At 38.7% G+C, this 22,572-nt stretch overlaps 1 long non-coding RNA gene across 1 annotated transcript; it reads left to right on the top strand.

Moving 5' to 3' along the window:
* The first annotated feature begins 17,896 nt into the window (after nucleotides 1–17,896).
* On the top strand, nucleotides 17,897–19,587 carry LOC122073065. Its single transcript, XR_006138659.1, has 2 exons — nucleotides 17,897–17,988; nucleotides 18,155–19,587. It is a non-coding gene; the product is annotated as an uncharacterized LOC122073065 (long non-coding RNA).
* The last annotated feature ends 2,985 nt before the right edge of the window (nucleotides 19,588–22,572 follow it).

The raw sequence follows: 22,572 nt of genomic DNA, 5'->3' as shown, positions 1-22,572 counted from the left end.
TACACATGTCACAGGATAAGAACCAACTTATACATGATTTGGTCAACAAGGAGAGACCTTATCTTCTCCAAACTTGACGTAGCTAACATTCCTCCTCAAACTAATGGGACATTCTGTCATAGTTAGTTTGTCTCGTAATTTTTTGAATCTTGGGGTTGTCAATCCCTTGGTGAACAAATCCACAATCTAATCTTGGGTAGAGATATATTGAACCTTCATATCCCTTCTTGTTACTCGGTCTCAGATAAAATGGTAATCAACCTCAATGTCTTTCGTTCTTGCGTGAACACGGGATTGGCTGCAAGGCTTATTGCGCCAAAGTTGTCACACCAAAGTGTTGGAACATCTTGAATGAAGATGTGAAGATCTTTCAGTAAACTGCAGACCCAAGATAATTCAGCAGCGGTCACAACAACTGAACAACATTCAGATTCAGTGCTAGAGCTCGATATGACTTGTTGTTTTTTGGCAGCCCATGAAATTAAATTTTATCCCAAGTACATACTAAAACATGTAATTGACCAATGATCATTATGTCGCCAGCCCAATTGGCATTAGAGTATGCTGCAATGGGGGGGGGTTAATGGCCCTTTGATAATATACAAGCCATGATTTAGCGTACCCTTTAAGTAATGTAATATCCATTTGACAGCAATCCAGTGTGGAGTTCCTAGAGAATGCATGTGTTGGCACGCTTGATTCACAGAGTATATGATGTCAAGTCTCGTGAATGCAAGGTACTGTAGTGCTCCAACAGTACTCCGGTAAAGGGTTGCATCTTCAAGAGGATCACCATCATGAGTGGATAATTTGGATTCAAAGGATACAGGAGAGGAAGAGGATGATGACTTTGCACCGTCCATATTAGTTTTTTAAGGAGTTTCGAGATGTATTTAGTTTGTGAGAGATAGAGCCCATTGGAATTGTGTTAAGCATGAATCCCAAGAAAGTAGTGTAGATCCCTGAGATCTTTCATTGCAAATTTGTCTCCAAAGCTTTGAATCAAAGTTTGAAGGATGGGATAACTTTTTATTGTAAGAATGTTAATAGTAGCCCGGCCATGACTTATTTACTATCTTTAGCCACTAAAGGCCATGCAAACTTTGACCTATATAACTCTAGCATATGTATTAACCCTAAGTGTGTTTTTTTTCTTCTTTTCTTATTAAAAAAAAAAAATTTTGAAGGGTGATAGCTAAATTTCCTGTGAGGATGACGTCGTCTACATAAAGTAGTAGTAGATAAATTAAAGAGAAAATTGCATTGCCACCCCATGAACTTTGGTCTTTATTCAGTGCCACCCCCTGGACTTTTCGAAACACCAAAGACACCCCCTAAAAATTCAAACAATTCCAAATCAGTCTCTACCATTAGTAGACCCTATTAAGTGATAGAATGTCTGTTAGTTTTTTTTCTTTCAAAATGCCTAAAACACCCCCGGCTGTTGTAAGTGGACAATATTACCTTGTCTTTCCCTTCTTCTTCTAAACTCACACTATCTCACTCATATGACTAAATACCCAAATCGGGAAGACAAACCTGCAACTATCGTGAGCACCACTCCCCCCCCCGCCCCGACGTACGAACGTCAGCACCTCTCCCCTTTAGTGACTTGTCCGGTTCTTCTTGGGAGGTTATACATTCTCTTCTCTAATCACGCGATAATTTAACATTGAAAATCTCTATCTTCATGAAACAAAATGAGCTGCTCAAACCAATCTTTTCTATTGTCCTTGATCATCCAATGTTCTCCTAAACTTCAACTTGAGCAAGTGATAAATCACCTGCAACAAACCCATGAATCTTCCCTCTTGCCTTTATACAGCTCCAACCTAGTTTCTTCTTCAGATCCTTCTCTTACATGACCATCTTCACAGTTTCAACTTTAGCCCAGCTCTCAACACTGGCATGTACATTGCTCAGTAATGTATGATAACCAACATTATTAGGCTCCAACTCCAAAATCCGCTTCGTAGCATATGCGCCAATTTTGCCATCAGAATAAACCCTAGAAGCAGCAAGCAGAGCACCCCAAATCTGACTATCTGGCTTCACAATCATTTTTTCAATTATAGCTAGGGCTTCTAAGACCATAGTGGCTACAAGCAGAGAGCAAACTTAAAAAGGTGACATTGTTTGGTTTTACACCTTCCCTCCCCATCTGATAAAAAAGTTCCAAAGCTTTGTAACCGAGTCCATGGATCCCATAGGTCTCAATTATTGAACTCCATGATACCACATCTTTGTCAATCTTTTGATCAAAGCACCTTCTAGCCAATACAATACTTCCACATTTTGCATACATATTTAGGATAGAGGTTTCCATGGCTTCATTACCCTCTTCAGAGATGTAAACTATGTTCTTTGTTACATAAACATGAACTCCTTTCCCCAAATGTAATGCACCCAAATGGGTATATGTAAGAACAAGGACTCTTAACATGTCAGCCCCAAGTTTCAAACCTGCAAACTGCATTTGCTGAAACAATTCAATCGCCTCTTTAAAACACCCATTTTAAGCAAAACCTAACATCATTGTACTCCATGTAATATTGTTCCTATTACAAGTTTCTTCGAACAATTGAGCTGATATCTCCAACTCACCTAAGAGAACTTAACCATTAAACAACATACCTTGGCCGGACAAGTCGCCGGAGGGAAGAGGTGCTAATAATCGTACATCGGAGGGGAGCGGTGCTCATAGTACTTGCAGGTTTGTCTTCTCGATTTGGGTATTTAGTCATATGAGTGAGATAGTCTGAGTTTAGTAGAAGAAGGGAAAGAGAGGGTAATATTGTCCACTCACAATAGCAGGGGGTGTTTTGGATATTTTGAAAAAAAACTAACAGACATTCTATCGCTTAACAAAGTTTGCTAATGACGGGGACTGATTTGGAATTGTTTGAATTTTCAGGGGGTGTCTTTGGTGTTTTGAAAAGTTCAGGGGGTGGCATTGAATAAAGACCAAAGTTCAAGGGGTGACAATGCAATTTTCTCTAAATTAAACTACCATCGTGACTGTAGATAAAAAAGAGATGAGTTAGCTGATGATCCACGTTAGTCTAGTTCCAATTGAAAATTAGTGAATCTTTGAAACTATGCTTGGGGGGGGGGGGGGGGCCTTGTTTGAGGCTATAGATGGTTTTACACTACCGGCATACATGACTTGGGTTTTGGGGATCTACAAAGCCTATAGGTTAAGTCATGTAAACCTCCTCTTCTAGTAGAATATGTATAAAAGTATTATGAACATCGAGTTGCCGAAGTGGCCAATCTCGATTGAATATTATAGCCAAGATAGTGCGTACAGTTGTCGGTTTTACAATTAGGCTGAATGTATCCTCATAATCTAAGCTGAATTTTTGATGAAATCCCTTTGTGACCAGAAGTGCTTTAAACAAATCAATAGAGCCATCGGGTTTTTGTTTCACTTGGTAAACCCGTTTACATCTAAAAATGTCATAATGAGGCTATGGTGGAACTAGAGACCATTTACCATTGTATTAAAGTGCATCGAACTCATGGGACATTGTTAGGAGCCAATCCTACGATTTATTTGCCTCTGTAAAACGTGTGGGCTTGGTAGGAATAGTGGTGTGAAATGCAGTCATTGGTGGATATCTGGTGGCATAAAGAACACTTGCTTTGGAAGTCCCATATTTTGTTCTCGTGACCATGGGATGAGTATTAGGGTAGTGGATGAGGGATGGCTTGCATCAGGTTCACATGTAGGCAAAATGGTGGTGATAGGTTTTGAATCATTGATTTGAGGCAATGATGGGTTTGTTGGAGTGGTTATGGTGGGTTGGATTCGAGGGATCATGGGACTTAGTGAACAACTATTAGAATCAACCGATCTACTTGGTGAAGCTCCAGAGGAGATAGGAATATTGATACACCCGAGTTGTACTCTATTACTAGGAGTAACATGTGGCATTATTGATGGAATTAGTTTCTCATAGGCTTCGTCAAAAATAACATTCCGTGATGCGTAAACCTTTCCATTACTTGGGTTGTAGCATCTATATCGTGATGGCTGATGATATACCCAATAAAAATCATTGTGTACTTCAGTATTCAATTTGTGAGAATAATATGGCCTAAAAAATAGGTAACATGCACACCCAAACGCTTTCATAAACTGAGAATGTGGTGGTCTTTAAAAAATCTTCTCATAAGGGCTCTTCATTTTATTTGGTCATGATGGGAGCCAGTTGAATTAGTAAACCACTGGTTGAAATGCATCAACCCATAAAGAAAACCATGTTTCCACCCTTGACAGTGTTTACATTCAACCTGTCTGACCTGTTGAGGTGTATGAGGGTAGGCAATGCGATGTAAGATCCCTTTTGATTGTAAAAATAATCGCATCCCATTGTATACAAACTCGGTACCACCATCAGTTTGAAGTATTCTTTATACATACATTAAATTGGTTTTCAACAAGTGTTGTAAAGGTCATGAAAGTATGGATGCCCTAATCTTTTGTGAATAAAGGAAACAACCATGTATATTTAGAAAAGTAATTAACAATGAGCAGGTAGTAATGAAAACCATAGACAGAGGTGATTGGAGCTGGACCCCAAATGTCCATGAACAATAAATCTAGAGGCCTAGAGCTGACAAAAGTAGAATTAGAAAATAGCCACCATTTGCTTTTACCACATTGGCAAGAATCACAAACATTATGGAAAGAAGATGTGTGAGGCAACTTATTCTATACTAGAACTCTGCGAAGAATAGGAGATGCAGAGTGGCCTAGTCGGTGATGCCACACAGTTGAGTAGATGCGTTCGCCAATAAATCTAATGGATGAAGGATTAAAAACAAACTGAGAAGTAGAGTTGTGATTTGGAAGCTAAAACGGGTAAAGAGATCCTTTATAAGAAAATGATTTGGGTGAAATTCAAAAACACAGTTGTCGTGGTGCCCGAGTCTAGATACCATATGGTAGATTCCGTATTATAAGCAACAAGCTGCTTGGAAGGTTGACGTCCTTGATAAGCAAGGTTGATTTGATTGTAGCAATCAAGTGCTACATGACCTGGGTTAGAGCAGATTTGACACACAACTCGATTATCATTACGGCGCCCTTGATTATGAAACCGTCCCTTACCGTGGCCTCTACCACGTGAAGAGCGATCAAATGACCTGTTGTCGTTAGTTTTCCCATCATTGGGACTGGTGGAGTTTCCCTTTGAACCTTTGATGGCTCATGTGGTTGGCTTGCATACTTTAAAGTTTTACGGAGCACTTTAGAGCGATTATTCTCCTCAGTCTAGAGCTCGCATCATACAACTCAAATATCCACTTCAAACCGTGAAGAAAGGGTCACTTTCAATCTTTGATTACTTCAACCGTGTGAAAGGTATTTCTGATTCCCTTGCTACAGAGTCACAACGTGTAGCAGAATATGATTTGATTCTTTATATTCTTGGCGGTCTTGGTTCAGATTACGAATCCTTCGTTACCACAATCGTGACTAGAGTTGTTCCTATATCAACTGTAGGTCTCCATGTCCTCTTGCTCAATCATAAGCTCCACCTTGATCAATTTCGATTGGTGCAGATCAGTCTATCATTGCTCTAGTGACCTGAGAAATCCATCATTTGATGGATCTAAAGGACAAGTGAATGGAAATACCCCTAAGAGGTTGACACATAATCTAGTGGTTATACACCGACAGAAAGCGTATTGGGTTTGGATTTAGTGTATGGGCCTTGTTCAGTGAGTGTCTGCAGTCAAGAAATGATACCACACCTAATTAAGCTAGACAAGACTAGCTTCGACGTGATCTTAAGGATGGATTGGTTATCCCTTTATAAATCCAGTGTATTGTTTGCTGAGAAGATCATTGTATTTAGATCTTGAGATGGAGATGAGTTCACTTTTTTGGGAGATGAGCCCAAGACACCTAAGAAGATCATTTGTCTCAACTCTTCAAGTGAAGAAACTACTGGATCAAGGGTGTTAAGATTACCTAGCATCTGTAATGTATAATCAAGTTATGGTCAAGCCATTGACCAATATAGATGTGGTGAGGAAATTCTCTGATGTGTTTCCAAATGACTTGACCAGGTTTCCATCAGACCGAGAGACTGAGTTTGTGATAGACTTACTCCTAGGGTTAGCACCGGTGTTAAAGGCCCCTATCATATGGCCCCCATAGAGTTGAAGGAACTAAAAGTATAGGTTCAAGACCTCTTGAAGAAGGGATTCATCAAACTAGAGTGTCCCCATGGGGAGCACCAGTATTATTTATAAAAAATAAGGACAGAAGTTTAGATTGTGTATTGATTATGGGAACTGAACAAGCTAATTATCAAGAAACACCTTTGCTAAAGATTGATGAACTATTTGATAGCTGTAGGGTGCTAAACAAGCTATCAATTCTAGATTGACTTTTGGTCGGACTACCATCAACTTAGGATCAAGTATGGATCAAGTGTAGTGATGTGAGCAAGACAACCTTTAGATCTCGATATGAGTATTCGGACTGACCAACACATAGATTGCATTTATAGACTTGATGAACAGAGTATTTCAGGATGTACTAGATAAATTTATAATAGTCGTCATTAATGACATCTTGGTATATTCCAAAACTACTGAAGAGCACGCCATGTACCTAAAACTGGTATTGCAACGTTTGAGAGAGAACCAACGCCAAGTTCAGAAAGTGAGAGTTTTGGATTTCTCAGATGGCATTCTTAACCACATAATATTAGATAAAGGTGTTGAGGTAAAACCAAAAAGTTGAAGGCAGTGCAAGAGTGTTGTAGATATTTATAGTTTTTATTGGCCAAATACTATCGGAGGTTTATTGAGAACATTTCACACATTTCAGAACTAATGACCCAACTAACATGGAAAGACATAAAATTTGAGTGGTCTAATGCATGTGAAAAGAGCTTCTACGAGTTGAGACAGATATTTTTGACGACTCTAGTGTCGACCATTCCAACTGGTATAGATGGTATGGTTGTGCATAGTTATGCATCCAAGTTGGATTTGGATTGTACCCAGATGCAGGATGGAAAAGTAGTTGTCTATGCTTCCCAATAGTTGAAAGATTACGAGAAGAACTACCTTACCCATGATTTAAAGTTAATGACCATGATCTTTACCTTAAAGATTTGGCTGCACCTATATTGTGAGAAGAGTGAGATATACAGTGACCACAAAAGCCTAAAGTATTTTTTCACCCAGAAGGAGTTCAATATGAGGCGGAGGTGGAGGCAGTGGCTAGAGATGATGAAGGATTATCACTACATTATCCACTATCATCCAGGGAAGGCTAATGTGGTAGTTAATGCACTTAGTAGGAAGTTGTAGACCCTAACTCTTACTTCATTAATAAGCAATGAGCACCTGATTGAAAAGGCCAGGAAGTTGGACTTGGAATTGCTAGTGGAAGATGTCCCTTTATCACTATCAACATCAGTGGTATAACTTACCCTTGTGAACAGGATCATTATAGCCCAAGCCACTGATGTTGACCTATAGAAGTTGGAAACTAAAATCAAAGAAAGAAATCAAAAGGATCTGGATTTTTTTAACTAATGAGGGAATCCTCAAGCTTAGAGGAAGGTTATGCATGCCAGAGGATGGTGATTTGAGAGACACTATTTTGAGAGAAGCATACAACTCTTCATTCTCAATACACCCCAACAGCACCAAGATGTACAAGGACCTTAAATTTTCCTACTAGTGGAAGGGAAATGAAGAGTAATATGACCACTCATGTATCCAAGTGCTTCACTTGTCAGCAAGTTAAGGTTAAGAGATAGAGACCACATGGGTTATTGCAGTCATTACCCATCATGGACTGGAAGTGGGAGAACATCATCATAGATTTTATTACTAGATTGCACCACACTACTAAAGGCATGAATGTAATTTGGTGAATATTGACCGCTTGACCAAAGCAGCTCACTTTATTCATATGAAAGTTACTTTCTCCATGGACAAGTTAGCTAAGTTATATGTGGATAACACAGTTCATCTTTATGGAGTACTGGTTAGCATTATCTCTAATTAAGATACCATATTCACTTTTAAGTTATGGGGATGTGTGTAAAAGGCTATGTTATCATTTGCAAACCAATGATTGGTCAAAGAAGACCATTCAAACGTTAAAGGATAGATCAGTCATTGATATGAACGATATTTGGGATGAGCACATATCACTTATTGAGTTCTCAGATCACAATAGTTACTAGGATACCATCAGTATGTCTCTGTTTGAAGCACAGTATGATAGGAAATGTCGGACCCCTCTCTATTGGGATGAGATTAGTGAACAACACATTTTGGGTCAAAAATTGATACCACCCACTAGTGCAAAGGTGGGTGTGATTAGAGAAAGAATCAAAGCAGCTCAATCCAGGAAAAAGATCTATGCAAATGTGAGGAGAAAAGATTTGGAGTTTAATGTTGGCAAGAAAGTATTTCTTCAGATTTCACCACTAAAAAGTGCGATGTGGTTTGGCAAGAAGGGAAAGTTAAATCTTAGATTTATGGGACAGTACGAGGTTCTAGCATAGATTGGGTTAGTGGTATACAGGATAGCAATACCGTCAAAATTGTAAGGTGAGCATTATTTATTCTATGTATCGATGTTGAGGAAATACATCTCTGACCTAACACATATTCTGACATATATACCACATGAACTTAATAGTGATTGGGGTGTTGTGGAGCAACCTAAGATCATTGTCTGAAAGGACCACGCCCTCCATAACTATAATGTTTCTTTCATTAAGGTATGATAGATGAACCACCTAGAACAAGAAGCATATTGGGGAATGAGAGGATGAGATGAAGAAGAAATATTTCAAATCGTTTAACTTACAATGTAAGCTACATTTCAAGGACAAAATTCTTGTAAGGAGGGGGGAATGTTACACTCATGCCCTAATTTGGTTAAATTTAACTTTTGCTTATAGGTGATGTACTAGAGAGTGTCAGCTCTGCTAATTTTTGGCTTACAACAGCCTGCTACTTGGAGGGGAGGGGAGGGATGACCTTGCATGCCTTTGTAGACTTTGTTGGGACACTTAGAAGGGTTTTAAATCTTCTAAGTATTGGTAGTATGTGGCCCGAACCCTTTCAATTGACATTCAATGCATGATAGGAATGCCCTAGTTAATGTACACAAATCCTTAGGGGACTGACTCCCCTTCCCAAATGAGCAAGGACACTAGAGAAATTCTAGCCATAATAAATATAGCAAGACCATTGACTGATCATCTACTAGTGGGTATGTGCTAACCAATGTGAGTTATTGGTGACATATAGCAGTCATATTTCCTAATATGTTTCCTATGCATAGAACACGAATCCTAGCATTCAATTAATGTCTTATGCAGTCAAAATGGTGGGTCCACATGGTCCAACACATTCATTGATGAGTTTCGACATTTGGACTGGCCAAGGCAAACAAACCTTAGTTGCTTTGGCCTATAAATGGGTTGTGAGCTTTTAAAGCTCATTTATTTCTCAAGATAAGAATTTGAGAGAGACAAAGGAAAGGAAGGAGAAGAAGAAAGAGAAAAGGAAAGGAAAGGAAGAAAAGGAAGCTCTAGACTAGGTTTTCACTGCCTGAATTGCAACCCAAAGTAGGTGGCTCACCTCCACTCCTTCCCCACTTCATTTCTATAATTTTAGATGGTAGGTTTTGGGTTTGGGTTAGATTTAGGGTCTAAACCTAGTAAAGTGGCATGAGGTTTGAATGAGCACACTCCCTTGTGCTTATAGAACCACAATGCATACTCAACCACCCAATATTTCAGCTCAACCAGCTTAAAATGGGAAGTTGGGTGAAAACAAACCCACTTTTAGAGGTTTTTTCGGAGTTTTGGTTGAATCTCCCAATTCCACAAGAGAAAATGTGATATGATAGGTTTAAACAGAAGTTGGAGGCCCTATACAATTTTTACGGACAGAAAATTACCTTAGGTAGGTGATTGGGTTTTGAGCGAAAATACAGTCTTTAGATTGCAACTGGCAGATCATCTACCGATGGCACCTGAACTAACAGTTGGCCCTCTCGATAGGCTTTCAATAGACTTCTATGGCTATTAGCCCACCTATCAGTGAGATCTTTTGGTGGCACATGTGATGAGCACATTTATGTGTGAAATCTTAGGTAGATGCATTTTACATATTTAGAATGGAGCTACCTTGGGTTTTACTCTTTTTTTAATGGTTTTGTATTTTAAAGACCTTAAGCATTATCGGGCGTCATATCTCTCCAACAACAACTACCTAGTATAGTTAGTGAGCTTTGGTGTGCAAAATTCCCTTCCTCATCAGGAAGTTTCAAGTTCGAATCTCGTGGTTGTCTTTTTTTTTGGAGAATTTTATTGAAGATTTCCTGCTTTTCATTCACTTAAAGCACTAAGGGTATGGAGGGGATTCTTTGGAGAATTTTGTTAAAGAGTTTCTGCTTTTCACTCACTTAAAGTACTAAGGGCATGGAGGGATTTTCACATCAAACTAGAAGATTGTCCATCTTCAAAGCAAGGAAAATCGTGGGAGGAGTTTCTTAGCAAGAAGAGAAGAAAAAATGAGAGAAAAAAAAAGAGAGAAATAAATCTTGTCCAAATCTTCTCTCTCTCCCACATCATCACCAGAAGATTGTCCAAATGACACAAAGTAAGAAGGAAAATCGTCCAAGGGAAAGATTTGAAGAGAGGGAAAAAAAGAAGAGAAAAATAAATAAAAAAAAAAGAAAGAAAATAAGCAAAAAATATTATAGAAATTTCTCTAAGTTTATTTCTCTCTTCTCTCTCTTCCACCTTAGCAGTTTTGGTCTCAATAGATCTCACCTACCAATTATGGGTTTTTCGCTTTTAGGAATGAGAAATTTGTTACCCTACCTCCGCATTCTCTATAAATACAACTCATGTAAGAGGATGGAGGACACTTCATTCTTCTTCTAGGGTTTTTTTTTTTAGTTGTTCTCTCTCTCTCTCTTACTCTCTTTAGTTTTAGTTCTTCTTGTTTTTGCTTTAATCCCTTTTGCAATACCTTTTTATTTCAATTAATACTAGCACTCTTTTATTTTATTCAACCTTTTATATTTATGATTTATACAATTGAGTTGTAAGTTTTAAGTTATAGTTCTAGGCTTAGATCTAGGTGACAAGATCATAAACCGTGGAGCATCTCTTTTTTAAGTTCAGTTTTTTTTTTCAAGATTTTTTTTCTTCAGGCCTAAAAAATTCAGATTTAGTTCATTCTAGATCTGATATTTAGGGTTGGCAGTATCTCAAATCACCCAAGCTTTCAAGTTCAAGCATTGATTCAGGTAGGTAGACTTCTTTAATAGTCTTCTCTCCCCCCTATCATTCCCTCTTTTGACTACCCTTTTTCTCTTAATTTAGGATTTTAATTTTAGTTGTTACATTATTGCTTTCCCTTTCTCCTAAGGTTCATGGCTAGTGTATGTGTTGACTTTGCCCCTCCTAATCATAGAACTATCATTTTATTGTTTTCATTTTAATTACCTCCCTTTCCCTAAAGCCAAGTAGAGTAACCCTTGCAAGAGTGACTCTTTGGTCAAGTAGGGAAGTTTATATTATAATGCATCCCTTAGGCTAATTAGAGAAACCTACTTGTGAGCCTTCTCTAGCTTTATCCCCTTTCTTTTACTTTATTTTTGTTTCAACATTTTTTCCTTCATTGCTTTTTAATTGTGTGGGTTGTTTATTTTTAATTATTTATTTATTTAATTTTAATTGCTTGGCTTGCGTATTTAAATTCTTAGATGACGAATGGTTAGGACGTTATTTTAGATACATATGTTTAGGATGGTAGTTAGAATTAGATCATGACCATTAATCGGTTCACTTTCGCATTACTAAAAGAAGCCAAAAATAAAGTGGCTACTCTCTCTGTGTTCAACCCGTAGCTACACTGATCTGTACACTTACGGTTACATTTTAAATCCTAACAACATAACCTGCTTGTGGGAGAAGCCAAGCAGGACTGTGTTTAACAAGCTAAATGATCAACCGATTGGTAATCTACCAGTGACCATTGATTTGTCGGTTGCATCGATTGGTGGCCTTGCTTAGCTACTCTCAAGTTCAAAGTCGAGAATTTTTGGGGACCTTCTTAGGGACCCACTTATATACATTTCTAACACTTTAATACCTCTGTAAATAGGCCAGAGATAATCATTTTAGAGAGGCCTAGTGAGGTTAATTCGAGCATTCATAATTACAGATTTCTCATCAAGTCAGTTGAAGAGGTGAGTGGTGGTTTGAACTTATTTTGGAGTGTCTTAAAATATTAGAACTGTATGCATGCCATAACAATCATATGTGAACGTGATCTAGTGTGATCAAGGGGAATTCTTGTACTGTGATCTTCATGTGGATGATTGCATCATACATTAGGTGTGCATTAGATCTGAATATGGCTATGGATATGTGATGTGGCTGATTGTAATTTTGGTACCGTGTATCCTATACTAAGCTGTATATATGCTAGACTAGGCTTGGATATGGATGCAGAGTGGCCGATGGAAATTTTAGTACCTTATTCTATACTACCAATATTACTAAGAAATGCATGTAGATTATTATGGTTAGGTATACATCATATGTACGTTCTTTTGCCAACAGGGGTGAGGTGCTAGATAACCTAGCTGTGGTAGGTTCGATAAGAGTTTTTGGAATACCACTTAAGTGGTATGATGTGATTGTTGTTGAAGGCAAAAACTAACCTGACGTGGCAGATGATAATTCTGGTGTTATAGCTACTAGGAGGGGGCTATCAAGGGTTTGCTAGGTGATTGAAGGATACATTCCAGGACCAATAGACTCTTATTCACAACTGGGGTTTGTATCGTTGGGAGACCATTGTGTGAGTTTCAAGACTAGGGATACTGCCTATTGTGTCATAATAGCATAAATCCAACTGTTTTCTTCTAGATGGTTAAAATAAATGAATTGCATCATCCTCGCATCATGACTTATTTGTGTCTGCTTACATAAACCCCATCCCTAACTAAGCTAGTTGGAGCTCACACCACGTGTGTGTTTCATTTTGGATAATGATGCATGTACTTCTTCCTTTATAGCCTAGTCGATGGTGAGTGGTGGACACCAAAGGCCGAGAAGCATAGGACGGATTGTGTTTGTTAATAGTGTGCCTACTCCGTGAACTGAGATTGACAATCTCATCATCATTTTTATTTTTCAATATTTTTTGCTGTCAATGGTAATGGTAATTATCATTATGTCTTGCGAATTGTAGTTTGGGCAAACCTAGTATGATTATACTTTCACTTTATATTTCCCTAGTAATTGAGATTTGTTTTTATACTATTCTGCTATAATGATTATACTACAGTTTTGTTTGATGGTTGTCACAATTAAAGTATTGTTATCAGAGATCCTGAGAGAGATTTAGAATGGGTAAGCGTCCTAATCACACCATAGGCATCCTAACGAGAGCGGGGTGTGACAGTTAAGCACCCTCTCCTCCCACTTGAACCGGTCTTCCTACTAGATACTTAAAGAATGAACATTTTCCCCTAATTAAACCTATATCACATGTGTGGCTAAATTATTATTACACTACTATATGCATTACCACATATGAGAGGTTATACCTGTGCTCGACACATGTTTTGGTTCGAGAGAGGTGGGGCCCTGTTGTTAACATGACCTTTGGTGAGTGTATCCCCCAGCTTAGGCGAAGGTGGATTTGACCATCTATTTTCCTTTCTTGGAGAGTTTGACCTTCTTATGACCATTCATATGGGGAATTTTTTGGAATTTTTTATATTTATTTGGAATTTTAATAGAATTTCAGCACACAAATCGAGGTGGAGAAATTTGGATGATCCAAGGCTCTAGGATGGCATTTGGAGGTATCCTAAGGCTTCCTAAGGGCTTGGGGAATTTTGGAGATTTTTGAGATTTTTAGATTTTTAGATTTTTTGGGTTCTAGCACTCACACTGAAGAGCAAGGACCAGTAGGCATTCCAATGAAACTTCGACTTAGGCTAGCTAGGGACCAAAGTGGGGCTTGAGAGCACTCTTTTAGCATTTTAGCACACTCTTTGAAGGGTGGGAGAGCGAAAAAAGGGAGTGGTAGGTAGGGGGAGTTGGGAGTGTCTTGGGAATGGAGAATAGTGCCCCTTTTATAGGGATTGAAACAAAATAAAAAGGTGAAATCTCGCAGGTCCACAAAAAATTACATTTTTTCGTCAACCCGCGGGTGTAGAATATGCCAATTTGGCAGACCCATGCAAAAACAGGGGTATTTTGGCCATTTAACATCTTATGGGCCCCACAGAAAGGGAATATTCCCTCTCAGATTTTAGGGGCTAAATAGATGTTGATTCTACCCTAGTTGGGGTTCCTAGCTTCATAGTTTGATTCCAAGAGATCCGGTGGTCCGATTTTTACGCATTATACATCATCAAAATTGCCTTTTCAAACAATATCCAATGGTGCATTTGTTGAGCTCCTTTTTTGTCAAAAAAATATTCAAAATTTATGAACTCTTGTCCTATTGCACCCTGGAGATTTTTGGTAATCCTTTTTCATGTCGTTCCAGCACCATTAGAGAGCATTTAGAATTAATTCATAGATATATAGCATGTAAATAACTGGGTGCCGCAAAAGCAAGCATGATCTGGTTGTGTAGAGGTCTCGGGCAGCAAAGGGTTTTGGGTTGGATTAAGGTTTCGGACTAGACTATGGTTTTAAGTTGGATCCAAGTCACTTTGAAACGTGTCCTCTTCTGATCGAAAGCTTAGATCTCATCCACATCCCGTAAATCATCATTGCTATGGGTGGATGACAAAATTGGGTGTCTACATAATGTCCCTCTTTGGCCGAGGCCTATGCCATAGCCAAAGGGCAAAGTAAAGACCTACCCATCTTGTCATCCAAAAAATGTACTTCTGACATCTTGGTCAAGGATGATGGAGGTGTAATGCAAAAAACTTGGATGATAAAGGCGAGTGGTAAAAATACAAGAAATCGATTGGTAAATGGAGAGACAAAAGACGATGAGACACGGAATTAGGCAGTTAATTATGGATATACATAAGTATTTTGGTCATTTTATACCTATGCTCTGGGCCATGAAGTGAAATTTTGAAATTCTAGCCATCCAGGGGTATTTTGGTTATATTAGACCTATACTCTGGGCCACAACGTGAAATGTTGAAATTCTAGCCAAATCGTTGAAGTCTTGAGAGAGAGTAAATGTAATCTAAAATTGGGCTAAGATTCCACATTACCCAATTCACCCCTTATTGGGTTGTTTACACATTCCAACATCTATCTTCTATTATTCTAAGTTATGGTTTCTGAAACCCTAATTAAGGAAGAACATCTTCGCTGCACAGATCTTTCCTACTCATGACAAGTAGCCCGTTTAAGTGTTGCAATCATTCGAAGAACCTGCCCCTATTGTTTGTGTTCAATTAATCCTTATATTATATAATCAATGGTCTGAAGGAGCAAAATTTTCGTTTGGCATCCCTCAATGCTAACACACATACATGCCCCATCTTAGGAATCCTTTCACATACACCACTACTTTTTTCCACTTGGATCTCTTATTTTAGTAAGGTAATGCTGGTTGGAAGGGAAACAATTTGGATAGGCTAATGTTAGCCACGTCAAGGTTGGAGAAGGTAAGGTCTCTCCTTATTGGCCAAATCCTGTATGAGTTGGTTCTTATCCTGTCAAATGTACGTGTACACTCCTTATTAGTTACTGTTGTATATATGGTTTCCTTATCAAGGAAATCTATTGGCTTGTATCAAGGAGAAATCACCTCCATCTCTATGTATATACCTACACTCATACTTGAATGAAAAGATAGACTTAACCACTAAAATTTCCAAGTCTTTTATTGTATCAAGAGCCTAAATGACAAACGTCTCTTTGTTTTCTTCTTTCTTTTAAATATGTCATCATCCTTTGCAACCACAAATCTTTCCAACCCACCCACCTAGCCTGCAACAACACTAAGTCCTCTCTCCAACATCACTAGTTTGGTTTTAATTAAGCTTGATCGCCACAACTATTTACTATGGAAAAAATAATTTCTTGCCATTCTATGAGCCACTCAAATGATAGGTTATATCGATGGCTGTCTTCCTTGCCCAACACCAATGAATCCACTACTAGCAGAACCAACCACCCATAGTTCCTAAACCAGCATATGAAACATGTGTTCTTCATGATCAACTTCTCCTAAGTTGGATCACCACAAATAAATGAGATGCACCAAAATCGAATAACACGTTGGTAGGAAATAATGAGATCGACAAGCTACCTGTCACCACACTTGGAATGGCTTCTACATCTTCTGTGGTTAAAGTAAAAACACATCCCTGGGGCTTGTTATCATATTGTGACTACATCAGATAGTTGACTGATTGGGACTATTGTGGCCTAAGGGGCAATGTGTAGGGTGTATCACCTGGTTATGCCCTGATTGATCACAAACAAAACATTAAGCATTGGGCCTAATAGGTTGAGATGCAGCAATAGATCGATAGGATTGGGAAGCCTAACTTGCATCTAGACTCCTGAACTACACTGGAGTTGGACTAAGATAAGGCCCCTTTGAAGCCTTGCTGGATCCTCTGAACTCCTGACCTACTATAGGTCTCTTTCCTATGCCTTTTTATCCCATGAAATTGTCTTGATTCCTATCCTTAATTGATTTGGCTACTTGTACGACCTTAGCATATGTTTGTAACTTGATCCCCACAAGCACTGCACTAATGCTGGGCCTGAGTCCCTTCTCAAACGTCCTTGCCTTTGACCTATCAACCTTCAAGTGCTCGAGAGCAAAGTAGCATAGCTCCTTATGCATCTGCTAGTACTCGAGCATTGACCTCAACCCTTGAACCAGTGCCATAAACTCAACTTCTCTTCTATCCCTGAAACTTTTTGGAAAATAATTTCTAAGAAATGCCTCACTAAAGTGCTCCCAGGTGGGGTTGGGATGTGATATAGTTAGAATAGCCTGGGTGGACCTCCACCATACATCCACTTCCTTTTGAAGTTGATAGCTCGCACACAAAAACTTATGTTCGTCAATGTAACCCATTACTGTAAAAACCTTCTCTATACTTTGAATCCTCTTTGCTACCACAACAGATCCTAGCCAACACTCGAAAAGTATGGAGGTCGGAATTTCTAGAACTTCTCCATCATTCTATTCATATTTGTCTATATAAACACTATGTCCCCTCCTTGAGGTTTGAGAGGTGTAGGCGGTGTGAGTGGAATAGTAGGTGAGTGGGCTGGCACAAGTGGAGTGGGAGGTGCAGGAAGTGCATTCCTGGCATTCATAACAACCTGAATGTGAGTATCTATCCTAGCCAAGAACTATTCTTGCCATTGTTCTATACCTTGCATCATGTTTCCCATGATGACACCATCCTATGCAGTAAGAACTCACGGGGTAGCAGGTGCATTTGGTGGCGTGTCTCTACCTCACATAGGTGGATCATGAGAAGGTGGATTTGAGTTGGAGTGGTTGCTCTGACGTGACATAATTCCTGTTAAAGGAATCAAAGATTAACCACCATAATAAAAAAATGATTCAAAGTATTTAAACAATTGCATTAAGCATAGATAGGGAATCCATGCATGTGTGGGTGATGGGGCACTATCAAAGTCAACAAGTAAAATTTTCTCCCCACTAGTTGATCTAACCGGTAGATCATGCCCAACCGGTAGGTCTCACCAGTAGGAGGACCAATGGTTGCCAAAACAAAAAATTACCACCTGTAGTTCCCACCAGTTAATCAAGGTGGATCAAAATGATCGATCAATGCGTTCAAATCTGGGTTAAAATTAACGTCCATGAATTACTTCCTCACTTCTGTTTTCCATTTTGGCTTTGGAGCAACGACCAGAGAAGCTTCCCAAGGGTTACCTACCTTCAACCAGAGCATCCTCCATCAAATTTTCACCATAAAAACTACTCCAAGTAAGTTTCCTAACATTCTTTACAATAAAATCTCAAAATTTTCCTATTTTCAAACCCTAGGTTCACTTGTTCTCCATAAACCATAGGTTTTTTATTTCTTAGTTGTGTAAACCCTACATTTGTGCTTATTCCTCCATGCCAATCATGATTTTACATGTTTCCTTAGGTTTCATTGAAACCATGACATCGGAATGTTGCCCTCACTGCAAAACCACCATATCGGGGCCTCCCATATGCCCAATGGCTAAGAGATATGACCTAGAATGGTTCACTTTAACAAAAGCCGAACGGAATTGGCCATTGTTTGTGGAGAAGAAAGTGGACAATGACAAGCATGTGGTATGGATGGATTTTTCAAGGTTCAGGTTCTAAGCATGGTTTGCTGCTTTGGGTTAGGCCTCTATCCTATCACTTGGTGTCAAGTTTTTCCCTTACTTGGTGAAGCACTTATTTTGTAATCTGAGGGCGGAGCACCTGGAGAATGATGGGTTCCGCATCACAAGCTTTGTGAAGAGAGTCAACATATCCTTCACCATAGCAGAGCTCGTAGAGTTTCTAGGAATTTTCAATGCTGCGGAGTGTGTGTATTGTGCTGCAAGGACTGAAGTGGGTCTGTTCCTCTATCAATTGGAAATGCAAGAGATGTATAGAGTGCTTATGGGCAGCAATGAGGGTTACCCACAGACACCACTCTTTTTACCTTCCCCTAGAGTTATTTATGAATCATCCAATTCAACACTCTGTCCACCGGAGGACACTACAATGAGGCATCAGTCCTGTAAGCCTATGTCACTTTATGCTTGTGCACAGGGTTTTAGATCTTCCTACCCTACTTGTTGATGAGGAATATAGCGCATCAAGCCGACAATCCTGAAGAAGGAAAATTGTTCTATGGGAGACTGCTCACCAAGATCTTCATCCACTTTCGGGTGGCCTTAACTAGAGAGGTACAAGGAGGTTAGGGTTCAATGCCCTTTGATGGCAAGTCCCTAAGAAATATGAACTTGCAACCCTCAGATGGTAGTGGTGACAAGGTAGAGGGTATGGAGATGGAAAAGAATGTCGAGGACTTGCCCTAGAATGTTAATATTCCACCACCACCTCCCCCTCCTAGGGATCCATCACCACGGAGGTATCTACCCCCTCCACCAATGCACTATGGTGGTGCTTCATTTGTACGGCCCTCAAGGGAACATAGCTAGGCTAGTGTGTTTGACCGTCTAGACTCGATGACGAAGAGCATGGGAAGAGGGTTCTTGTAATTCAATGAGTGATTTGGGACTCTAGATGGATGAATGGCATTCATCGAGGAGCAGATAAAGACGAGGACCCTCTACTTTTAGAATTCCATCTGAGCCAACACCACCTCCATCTCTGATAGAGTGAGACTACAATTCTAACTCTTGGATCCTCTTGCTTTCCTGTATAGAGGTTTATATTTTTAGTATCGTTGTTCTAGGTTTATGCACTTTTGTTTAGTTTATGTTTCTTTTTTATCTTTGTTGTCTTTTATTTCTTTCAGTTATTTCCTTTCTAATAATTAATGTAAAATCTCATATGTACGTAGAAGATTATCAATGGAATTGGCTATTACACCTATACTTGTCCCCTAATTGTGAACTATCAGTCTTGTTGGTTGTTAAAGTTTTTAAATTCAAATCCCAATCCTCTGAAATTCCTTAGGATCAGTCATTTGTGAGTTAAGGTAGATCATCACGCTCTGATATCAAGCTGTCACCCCCCACTTCTCCTAAGATGCCTATGGCATGATTAGGATGCTTACCTGTCCTAAATCTCTACCAAGATCTCTGATAACAGTATATTAACCATCACAACCATCAAACAGAGCCACATTATAATCATTGCAACGGAATAGTATAAACACAAATCTCAATTTTTTGGGAAATCTAAAGTAATAGTATGATCATAATAGGTTTATCCAAATTATAATTCGCAAAACATAATGATATTTGCTATCACCAATAAAAATATCAAAAATTTCCAAAAAGAAAAGTGATGACGATAGTGTCAATCTCAACTCGTGGTGCAGTGTAGGCACAACTATCATAGACACAATCACTCATGTGCTCCTCGGTCTCTAGTGTACACCAATCATCACCGTACTTAACCATAGAGGAAGAAGTATCATTTCTCATAGGCACAATGGTACATGCAGCATCATCATCTAAAAAGAAATTTGCAAGTGGTGTGAGCTCCAACTAGAACAATAAGGGATGGGGTTTATGCAAGTAGACACAAATAAGCCGTGATAAGAAAATGATGCAATTCATTTTATTTTAACCACCTAACATAAAACTAAGTCGGGTTCATATTATTATGACACGTTAGGTAGTATCACTAATCCTGAAACTCGCACATTGGTCACCCAACGAAACAAACTCTAGTTGTGAATAGGAAAGCCTTCCCATCCCGTAATGCATTACGGTCACCTAACAAATCCCTAATTATCCCCTCCAAGTATGACTATAGCATACACAGTACTGGAATTACCATTGGCCACACCGTGTATCTATAGCCATATCCAAATCTAATGCACGCCCAATGCATGATGCAATCATTCATACGACGATCACGGTACTATAATTCTCCTCAGCCACATCAGATCCAGGTCACACAAATTCATCATATAAAAAATTCATCAAACTAAAACATTTTATACAGTTCTAACATAGCATACATGTAAATTAAATAATAACATATGATTACTATGGCATGCATACAATTCTAATAATTTAAAACACTTCAAAATAAGTTCAGACCACCGCTCATCAACTGACTTGGTGAGAAACTCTTCAAGTACGAATGCCGGAATCAAACCCCGTTAGACCTTTCCAAAATGATTATCTCTAGCCTAATTATAGATTTATCAAAGTGTTAAGAATGTATATAAGTGGGTCCCTAAGAAGGTCCCAAAAAATTCCCACTTTGGACTTGAGAACAGTTCAACAAGGCCCACCAGTTGATGCAATTACCAGTTCAGGGAGTGTTGAAATAGTGAAGTTACTATTGGAACTAGGAAAGAGATACATGTGGATGAAATAGACTACAAATGGTTAAGAAATGAACGAGTAGAAGTCTAAAAGAAGCACGTATCTTTTGTTTCAAATTTGGTGAATAACAATAATATCTCAGAGCGGGCTACAACAATAGGAGAGGTGGAGCCACATCACATCATGCAATAAAGGTGAGTTGTACGGGACACCCCAACTGGAGGGTGGGTATGCCGGTTGGGTATTGCAGATGTTTAAAGACAATGACAGAGTCGAAATCAACAGTGTTTCTCTTTAAGGTGGTTAATAGAATCGAAGTCAAGGTGGAAATTATTGGGATTAGGAATGCCTTGTATTATGTTGGTGGTGAGCTGTACGAGACACCCCGAGGCGGGTGTGGGCCATGCCGATTAGGTATTATGGATAAGCAAAGAAAATGGAGGAGTTTACAAAGTCAACAACAACACTAGCCTTCTTCTGTGTGGCTTGCAGAATCCAAGCCAAGGTGGATATTATTCGAGTTTGGTATCTCTTGTATTCTATTGGTCCACATTATTGTTATTGGGCTTGTGTTTATAATTGGGTTGAATTTTGGGTCCATTATATGTACCAAGTGGTAGAATTTTAATTATGTGGGTTTTAAGATTTTTGGGTTCTCTATATATTGTTTTTGTGAAAAAAACCTCAAAGATAAGCAATGGAGAAATAACTTTTTGACGTGGAGAGTGGAATATGGGGTTTTTCTGGCTTATAGAAAAATCAAATTCTTCATGCTATGTGATTGTTTGTTTGATATCCTCATCGTATTTATATATTCATCTCCAATAGGAAGAATAATTTCATAACAAACCTACAATTCATTCGTTAAGAAAAATAATAAAAATAGATATAAATTGAGATAATGATGGGTTTATGAAATGAAGGCAGGACTTTAATTCTGGCAAGTCAATCAACCTAGCAAGGGGTACGTTTCCAAGTCAATCTGAGATGAGCATCATTGTTGAAGTGATGCCAGTGTACCCCTCGACCAGCATAAAAACACAAAATAGATGCTATATGCATATCAAATGCTAATTTTGTTCTCATACTGTTTTGAAATTGGTTTCAACAAAAAGGCGATCTTAAAAAAAATAAAATAAAAATAAAAAAATAAAATCCCACCTAGAATCAAGTAATTGAGAGCAGAATGGTTATCAATTAAACCCTTAAATTCCGCCAGAATAGTTTTTGTTACTTGGCTTCTGGAGTGCTAAATTTTTCGTAAACATGCAAAATCTAGATTGGACATATAATATTATAAGCCAAGTGGAAATCACCCAAGTTCCTGCTCCTCTCCTCGTTGAAGGGGACTGGGGAGTGGGGACATAGGGTTATAAAACGATTCCCATTACCTACCCTTCTTATCCAACTCCAAGAGCATACATTGTTTAGGCTTGGTTTGGTTGTCAAGAAATGAATAATAAAAAAAAAAAGTTCAAAAAATTTTGAATTTAATTAAAGAGATAGACACATAAGATGATCATTGCTTCATGAAAAAAAAAATCATGAAGATACAATGATTGATTTGTGTTTG

Source organism: Macadamia integrifolia, chromosome 3 (genome assembly GCF_013358625.1).
Source record: "Macadamia integrifolia cultivar HAES 741 chromosome 3, SCU_Mint_v3, whole genome shotgun sequence".
Taxonomy (NCBI): Eukaryota; Viridiplantae; Streptophyta; class Magnoliopsida; order Proteales; family Proteaceae; genus Macadamia; species Macadamia integrifolia.
This window is presented reverse-complemented; position numbering and strand designations above follow the sequence as displayed.